General features: G+C 36.9%; 1 long non-coding RNA gene across 1 annotated transcript; it reads right to left on the bottom strand.

Moving 5' to 3' along the window:
- Nucleotides 1–3,970: 3,970 nt before the first annotated feature.
- On the bottom strand, nucleotides 3,971–9,200 carry LOC129264447 (uncharacterized). The gene is made up of 5 exons (XR_010294985.1): nucleotides 9,125–9,200; nucleotides 7,754–7,850; nucleotides 6,838–6,997; nucleotides 5,486–5,769; nucleotides 3,971–5,101 (listed from the first exon to the last, which is right to left on the bottom strand). It is a non-coding gene; the product is annotated as an uncharacterized LOC129264447 (long non-coding RNA).
- Between the last annotated feature and the right edge of the window lie 724 nt (nucleotides 9,201–9,924).

The following is a 9,924-nucleotide window of genomic DNA, read 5'->3' as shown; positions in this document are numbered from 1 at the left end:
ATCATTTTACATTGACCTCTCAAGCTCATTAATTTTGCATTAATCTCATAGGCGTGATTCCTTAAAAGTTTCATGTAACCTCTCTCTCGCACTCCTCTGAGAGTTATGTCTCAAACTCACTCATGTAATTGATCTCTCAAACTAAGTCATGACTTCTCAAACTCATTCATTTTTGAGCGGCCTCTCAAGCTCACTTTGTATTCTAGAGTGAATTCTTAAGTCACTAATTTTAGTGACCTTTCAAACTCACTTATTTTAAAGCAACAGCCGACGGACACTCAACTTTTGAGAGTGACCTCTCAAATATTCATTGATTTTTACGTACCTCTATACAATGTACACCCGTTGTATTTTTTTTGAGGAGTTAGTGTACAAAATAAAATTTACCTTTTATTGGACATTGTATTTTAATAATTTCAGAGTGACTTCTTAAGCTCATCCATTTTACGAATATGGAAGACATTATGAACCCAAGACTATGGTTAAACCTATATTTAGTTATCTGCATACCATGCATTAACTCACTTATGTTAAATACTGTAACTCATATTTTCCTACCAAATATTCGTCCATGTAATTATTGAAGATGTATGAATATTAATAATAGTAATAATCCGCTTTTATATAGTGCTTAATACATCGGAACGACGTCTGTGAGCTCTTATACAGATATCACGGTCATCGGATCCTTACATGACCGCATACAGTGTATGCACCTTCTCCACTCCCTGGGGAGCATTCCAACAAGAGTTCCAAGACTCAATTGCTAGGCATACTACATAGGCTTTCGCATCATACCGGGTACCCATTTAACACCTGGGTGGAGAGTGGCAAATTGTGGATTGACGCCTTGCGAAAGGACGATAGTCCATGGTGGGATTCGAACACACGACCCTTTGATTTCAAGGCGAGAGTCAGAAACGCTACAGCACAACGCTTCCATGAATAAGCACAATATGAAATGGTACATTGGCCCGAATTCACAAAGGTCGACTAAAGTTATACCGGGGTTAAATTTAGTCGGGGGTTAACTAATACCGGGGTATAAAGTTAGTCCACCGCGCTATTCACAAACGGTGGACTAACTAATCCATGGACTAACTTTAGCACCCGGTGCTAAAGTTAGTCCACGGCTGAGTTATACCCCGGTGATAACTTTAGTCCATGGATTAAATCATGGACTGAAGCTAGCATACTATTATAACACTGCACTGAGCATGCTCAGTGTAATAAAGCAGTACTGAGCATGCTCAGTGCCGTATTTGAGAGTTTCGTCTGCTAGGGCCATATGAAATGTCGCCATTGCATCACATGAGTTAGGAAGCAGAACTCAACCCCAAAAGCATGTATCAGCAGCATGAACTTGAATTTCTTAGCAATGAGGTGTTGACAACGAACATTGTCATTACTTATTTGTTAATATTTACCAACTTAGGTTCGGACTAACGTTAGCGCTGCCTGCGTGCGAGCTAGCTCGACTGCGCCTGCAGCATCGTACCGTATCGAGAAGTTCAAACTCCGTCAATGTACGATACCGTGCGGTACGTAGGTGCACTGCAACGACGTTGGCAACGTGATGAAGTTTTAACCTTTTTAGACAGCTGCAGCAGCCGGCTTTTTCGAGGGGGTTTTACACATTTTTTTTCAATTTCTTATTTCTCAATTGGTTAGTGGAGGCAACGGAGTCCAGCGGAACAATGACAGAGACCAAAGTTTTTTTTTTTTTTGCCTTTTTGGTCTAATATGAAGTCCAGATCGATCGCCATCGTATTACAGTGCAGTTGGACGTGGATCTAGGCCTATAATAGCGTGCCGTAACTGCGTTTTAGGCCTGAGAAAATTACTTAGATCTACGGAAAAATAAATCTAACGTTACACGCCAAATTACATCTAGATCAAGTGCACATTTGTTTGAATTAAATCATAACCAATCTGATTGTATAATCCTAGTTCCTACCTACCTTATCGAAGTCCGGTGGAACTTTGCCCGGAGCTAGCTTTGATAGAAAATGGAAATATGGAATTGAATCTTTGTTTGGGTACCGGTTATGTACTTGGACTTGGTAAATGGTGGGGCCAGCGTCGCGTGGGGCCGGGGCGAAGCGACATGACCTTGATCTGATCTCTCGTCCACAAGCGTGCCTCTTTTCCTTTCCCTCAGAATTGACTTTCCCATTCGAAGTAATATTTTCAATTCATTTATTTATTCTTGTCTTTTTATATGGTGTATCTCGATAAATTGATTTAAAAAAAAAATTAAGCGAGCAAATTTTTTTTAAATTGACATTAAAATCCTAGTTTGTGTTAGATTTTCACATAATATCAAAAAAATATAATATACCCCCATTTCTTTTATCTTTTTCTTGGTCGTGAATTTTTTTTTTTTTTTTTTTTTTTGGGGGGGGCAAGAGCCCCAAGCCCCCCCCCCCCTCCCTATTCTATACGTCAGTTCTACCAACATCTCTAAAAGGAGCTGAGATACTCATTAGTAGCTCCTCCACACTCACTGGTCACTCTTGCAATCGCATTATTCCCAACCTTAACCTATATACTCCAGTTTGCTTTGGAGGGGGGGGGGGTCAAGCTATTCACCATGCTTGCAGTATTTTTTTCCTTAAAGGAAACACAATTTCCTTATCAGAAAAATAAAGACTTATCAACCCTGGATAAGTGCAAAGGGTATTCCACCCAATCATAATAATATATTTGAAATTGGGGAAATATCAGTGGCGTACGTATTAAGCCCAAAATTTTGAGGGGGCTAAATATATGGCGTATCGGGTAAAATAAAAAATTGCGAGCAAGGAAAAATATCCAAAATTTTAGTATCAAATATCCAATTTTGTGATAGATTTGACATAATATTCAGAAAAAATGTGCTTCACCTTTCTTTTTTTTCCTTGGTTATAATTTTTTTTTTTTTTTTTTTTTTTTTTTGGGGGGGGGGACTTTTTTCCATGGTCAGTGGTCCATGGTCCTCCCTCTATACTTTCAAACTGAACGGACTAAATTTCCTAAAATAAAATAACTTTTAAACAAAGATTTATGCTATAACACCACTGGCCATTCTCTCATTGACACATGTAGCTACCTGTACTCCTTTCATTTCTCATTTGCTTCAATCACATGTACATTATTGTGCATCTTAACGTGCCAAATACTTTTCTCTCAATTAAATTATATTATAATAATTGTGCATTATACCCTACAACAAGTTCCTTGAAGTATATCCTCCTGCACAAGCAAGCAATCACTTGACTTTCTTCATACACAACCTTAACCAACATACCATTACCACCACCCCTGCCTTACACATAACCTTAATCTCTCCTTAGCACAATTTTTATCTGAAAGTAAATAAAATAAGTCTTTCTTATATAAATTTATTTTTTGCCTCCCGCAAGAACGAGGAACCATGCAGCATATGGACAGAATTGATAAAAGAATTTCATTTTTGTTTTCTCCTGACACAATTACTTGAAAACGATATAAAAGGACAAGTCCACCCCCACAAAGTTGATTTGAATAAAAAGAGAAAAACCCAACAAGCGTAACACTGAAAATTTCATCAAAATCTGATGTAAAGATATTAAATTATGACATTTTTAAAGTTTTGCTTGACCACACACTTATACGTACATCCCAGTCGGCACGCAAACTATTTCTTTTTATTCTACTAGATGAAATATTCAAATTTTCTCTTCATTGTCAAGTGAAACCAAGATTAGTCCCCCCCCCCCCGAACATGTGGACATCATTGACTGTCTCATTTGCATGTCACTGATCTGTGCATATAACTGTGTTGTGAAAAATAAGCCAAACTTGAAAATTTCATAACGTTCCTATTTTACAACCGACGCGGATTTTGATGAAATTCTCAGCATTATGCTCGGTTGATTTTTTTTCTATTAATTCAAATCGAATTTTTTTCTGGGGAGGACTTGACCTTTAAAATCAAAACTTATATGTACATTTGTAGTAGACAGAGCAGTTTATTTAGTGCATTACTTTTTAAGGTAGATTGAAATTCTTTACATAATGATACAAATGATATGTTTACGTTTTCAGAAACTCTGAATGAAAATAGATAAACAACGGATTAAATAAAGTTTAATGAAGATTTTAAACTCTACAGCTAAAGCATGGATATCACAAGTAATTTGTCAAATATCTTTCTGAAAGAAATTAAAAGATGATTCTATAAAATAGTAATATCAAACAAATGATAATAGCTTGCAATGTATTTATAGTGCTTACTACAGAAATGTATCTTAGGGCCTATGAAAATAGGTGAAAAAAAGGATATTCAGCAAAAATGATATCTTATAATTTAAATTTGATAAATTAAGAAGATGCAAATGCTAAGGAAAAATGAATATTTAATTAACAAAGAGGTTTTGAAATTGAAATCATGAGACTTAAAACATTGATTGTTGATTAAAACAAAATTGGTATAAAATAGACTTGAATCATAAGAAAGACCAAGTCCATCTCATGCCAAACTTAATTAAGCATGAAAAAAATGTTGCTTATACCTCTCATGTCCCTGCTTATACATTAGCCCATCATATGTGTCATTTATATCCTGGAATTCACGTCCCAAACCTTTTATCAAACAAGAAAAATGTTGTGAACTTGGGTTTTTAAAAAGCAAGATGGTCATTTGATCACTAATGATAAATCGGAATGCATGAATACATCCTATCAACCAAGCACTAGCGTACCTAAGGGGGGGGGGCACTCTGCCCCCCCCCCCCCCCCTGACGAGCCACAACCCATGCAAAGGACGTATACCTGCCCCCCTGACGAGCTTGAACACCTTTTTTTTTTGCTTGTCAATTTTTTTTCTGGTACGAAATCCTTTATTTGTGATTGAAGACCTTTTTTTTTTTTACTTGTAAAATTTTTCGGCCGAACGGTTTTGCCCTCCCTGTGGAAAATCCTAGGTACGCCACTACAACCAAGCTACCATTTTTTATCACAAGTGTCCACCTTCATGCACAGATAATCCAATGGAATGCTTATACCCGTAGCACACCGTCCTTTTCTATTGACAACAGAATGCAGGCAGGAATTCATCAAAGAGGGGAGCAACGGATACCTGCAATAAGGATCAAAACAAAATGAATATTAGAAAATTTGCTCTTCGGTATTCTTTCTGCAAATATATCTTCATTGATCAAGAAATTAATACCTCCTTTACCTGAATAAGCAAAATGCATTTTTTCTTCTATTTTTCATTTCTCCTGCAATAGGAAAGGTAGCAGATTATCTATATTTTTTTCTTCAGTGAAATCTTTAAAATTGTCTTATTTCACATATTAAGAGTATAAAATTACAAGAAAATTTGACCAACAACAAGATTGAAACTTGATAAAAGACAGTATGTAGTAGGGGCCAATATATTTTTTCTTCATTAGCACATACCTCTAGTAGGTGTTGAATACAGAGAATATCACATTAAAAACTGAGTGAGTATACCAACCTATACATTTACAGAAGACCTGTTCTTCCTGCTAAGTACAGGGCTTGTTCCCCATCAGGACTCCTGATGCAGACATGGCCTGGATTGGCCCCAATCGATAGCACCTATGACTCTTGGAAACCTGTAGCAATCATCAAATTGTCGCTGGGTGGTTTGAATTTCTCGTCATCGGAAACTTCATTGACTGTTACTCCTTGCTATTGCCTCAGAAAAATCTTTGATGATTCTGCACACGGATGACTGTGATATAGTTGCTTCGTCTGCTTGCATCTTCTAAAAGGTACCTTTAATTATCGAATGATAAGTGATGTTATGTAATTGGTTTATTGATATGAAAGCCAATTGATACTTTACCATTTACGTTTGCAAACATTGTGCTTCTGTTATGACCTGATGTTTATGATGCACTGGAACTGCTTAAAGAGATTTTTCTTCGATTCATTAAAAAAAAACTCTACTGCAATAACAATCCATGCAAAATGGAGAATATCTCTGTTAAGCAGAAATGACATACCAATATTTCTTTTTGGGTGGTTATAAATCATCCTTCATGATAATTTCCCACTTGAATATGACATATTTGTATTAAAAAATGTTGCTACATTGTAAAAAATGAGAGAAAAATAAAATCCCCACCTATTTCCAACCCAAAGGGTTACATGTTTCATTCCGACAAAAACCTTTCTGTGAAATACCCCCAACACTCCCCCTCCCCTGTAAGGGGTTACTAGTACTCCTGGCTGAAAGCAGAAACAAAAATCATACAATTTGGATGATTAATAATGAATATTAGGTTTTGCATTAATTATTTCTGTGAAACATGTGCATGTTTTCATGAATATGCAAGAAATAGCCTGATGATGTCACATCCACACATTTTCCACACATGAATGTACAAGGGTTCCATGATATTTGCTCTGGCGACAATTACTCAATGGAAAATCTGCATGCTAAGCAAAACATAAAACTTAATTTTCATGACTAGATACTTCCAATCCTTGATCCTTACATTATTCTGAACTCGCAATAACTATCTTAAATATATAATCAGCAGTCAACCCCATTTTTACATTCCTGGAGGAAAAAAAATAATGATTATGATTTCAGATCACTAGAGAACAAGTGGGGATATGAATATTGCATATGAGATACACAGAACTGTTTCCCCCAAGTTATGTAAAACTTTAAAACTGAATCAATTCATAATTCTCCATCCAATATTGATGGTTTTTGCTAGTCGAATTGTTCTTTATCAAAATCTCATAATTTTTTGCCTGGAAAATCACTTTCATAGAACATAATTTGACCCCCCCAATTACCCTCTGCTTTACAGTTCGCACATGAAAACTCACCAATGACATAAAACAAAGTCCTGTCAAAACCTGTAACATGACAGGCAATGTGTGGTTCTCTCTGTTGGTACCCCACTCTGAGAGGTTCATCCTCGTAGTATTCAAATGGATTCTTCCTGTCTCTTAATCAATGCTGTGGTCTTTCTATGTGTTGCTGAATCTGCATGGAAGTTAAAAGATTGTGTTTAAGAGTCACCATGAATGGGCAATTTACTCTTTGAATTTCATTTAATTCAAAAGTGTTTAAAATGAGGAACAGAATGTGAAAGATTATACAGAAATCCTTAAAAAAAGATAGGATAAAAATTCTAATTGACATGAGTAGCTTTTCTATTTACCTACTTGTAAAAGTGAAGAAAAAAAACCTGCCAATTGTTGCTGATCATCATCATTGATCAAACCACGCACGTCATAGAGATGCTTCTATGAAAACTGATTTACTGAATCACTTTCAATTGGCTTTAATAATGAAGGCAAGGCACTAATTTTATGGAACTTTGTTTACACAAATAGAGGTTATTGCTTGCGAGTGACTTTCGAATAACATATTTTCATGAATCTTCATCAAAGTCTCATTAAACCTTTTTTTCTAACCCCCCCCCCCCCGGCATTCATCAAACTGACAATGCTTTCTTTCTCTCTTTTAAATAAATATTCAACAAAATGTCAGGATTAATTGGAGATCAACAAGCCTAGTGACCAGTAGACAAATATATATGTTAATAACACACAAGCAAGGTCCCCCCCCCCTCTTCTTTTTTGTCAATTACTATGACAAGAATGAAAAAGTAACATACATGTCACATGATACATTTACAATTACATGATGAATTCAAATCCCAGAAATAATATTTTATTAAAAAAGGCCATTTTAATGACATTTAATTTTTTTTAAATATGAATTGATAAGGCATACCTCACTCTCTTGCAAGACGGCACAGCAGTTCAAAATTGTGAGCCATGTTTGCTTTGTCTTGATTGAGCACAATCTGCCGAGTATGTATGGTCTGTTGCTGATATGGAAGAAAAAAAATAATGAAAAAAATATTTATTCATCAATCATACTACAATGTCAGGGTATATCAAAGAAAAAAATAATAAAGCAGCTACAAATGTAGATTGATAAAATCCGCTGTTTCAGAGGAGTCGTTCAACATTTTCTGATTTTTTTTTGGTGGGACGGGATGCTGCGGAGCCACATGAAATCTCAGGGGAGCATATCCCTGACAGAAATAAACCTATTTATCGGTCTACTACAAATGTAGAGGACTGAAGATCAAATGCACTTGTCTGTGGTCTCATGTGAATATAACATTGGGACTCCTTGTGAAAAAAAAATACTTGAAACAAAGAGGGTGGGGTAGAGTTTATAATAACCCCCAAAAGAGAGAATTTTCAAAGTTAGACCTCAGTTAGATCTACTCAAATAATCAATTAGGCCTAGGATTTCCATTATTTTTTAATGTTTTGACGACACCGTAAATCTATAAGTGATCGCAAATGCAATGCCGAAGGTCAGTAAAACTTAGTTTTAGTAAAAGTAAAATCAGCTCATTTATAGCTGTTGGAGTAAACAGCGGTGAGTGGAACCCAATCTTTCTTAAATATTTTTTCAAAAAATAATTTAATCAGGGCTTAGCCTTAAGTTAGAGTTGACCCTTATTAAAATATTTTTTTTACTCCAACGATGTTGTAGGACTAACTCTAACATGGCTACCAGGTAAGCTTCATAGCTTGACCATCTATCCAAGCCAAGACAAAGCCAGCCCAGAGTAGAATGTCTAAGTTAGACCGGCTCTGTATTGTAGTGTTTAAAAAAAAACTTATTTGTATTGCTGCTCTCCTGGACTTGCCTTGCCCTTGGCCTTGCTTCAGTCTCAGACAAAATTAGATGCACAGTAGCTGTGTTGGCAGGGCCAGGAGGAGTGGCAGGGGTATCGTAGACAACAAAAATTCCATGAAAATCACACGAAATCGAAAATCACTCACTGCCTGACATAACTAGCAAATACTAGTATCGACCTTTCAATCACGCCTACCTGGCCTGTGGGCGGCTGTGTAGTGTACGCTAATTGCGTCTCGCACTGCAATGCTCATAGATATGAACGCACACAAAAGTACATGGCTGGGACTGAGCAGCTTAGAGACGCGACGATAACAATGATTCAGATACCATTTCAAGTTTTCGAGTATACCTTTTGGAAAGTTAAAGCTATCAATAATAGTTACAGATGGAACTGAAGGCTCCGTCATGATTTAAGCTCCAAAAATTATGTAATTTACTTACAATCTCGGTCGAAGTCGTGAAATATGAAGCTTTAGATAAGCCGATCACACCGAATCTCGTCTCTGTCCAAAAAACTTGTTTCTTGCAGCAAACTTTTCCGCAATCGAAATGCTGCTCTCTGATTGGTTAAAACAGTGGACTAACTTTAACCCACCGATTTAGTCCACCCCAAAGAGCTGACTAAGTCGTGACGTCAAATGACGCGTTTTATACCCCGGTATAACTTTAGTCGACCTTTGTGAATCGCAAAAGTTAGCCCCTAGGTGCTAACTTTAGTCCATGGATTAAAATGACGTCAAATGACGCGTTTTATACCCCGGGTATAACTTTAGTCCACCTTTGTGAATTCGGGCCATTATGTCTATGCGTATTTTGGGTGATGGGGGGGGGGGGGGGGCGCTGCCACGAAGAACACTAGAGCTGCCTTAGCAGGGTAAGGGTTTAGACACAATAGCGAGTTTTTCGCAAGCATTACGCAGACTATATTTCTGAAACGTTGAAAATCTATTAAAAATACTAGACAAATCGCAATGAACGGCAGCTTAGAGGTCAGTGTCGAAGATCGGATGAACCGGGACAGCAGACCGTCCTAAGATTTGGAGCTGACGATAAATTGCAAATGCATCGTTTGTCCTGAGTCCAGGACCAAACTGCTGTTTTGATTCACCGATTTTTGACAAAGACTACTTTGTCATGAAGGGCTTTTGACAAGAGATTCTCTGCGTTCCTCAAAGTGCCTGCGTAGTAGTTGCGAAAACTCCCTCATATCGTCCCAGGCAAAACCAAAACAAAACACACAT

This window comes from Lytechinus pictus, chromosome 10 (genome assembly GCF_037042905.1).
Source record: "Lytechinus pictus isolate F3 Inbred chromosome 10, Lp3.0, whole genome shotgun sequence".
Taxonomy (NCBI): Eukaryota; Metazoa; Echinodermata; class Echinoidea; order Temnopleuroida; family Toxopneustidae; genus Lytechinus; species Lytechinus pictus.
The sequence above is the reverse complement of the archived record's forward strand: the minus strand, read 5'-3'. Positions and strand labels throughout refer to the sequence as shown.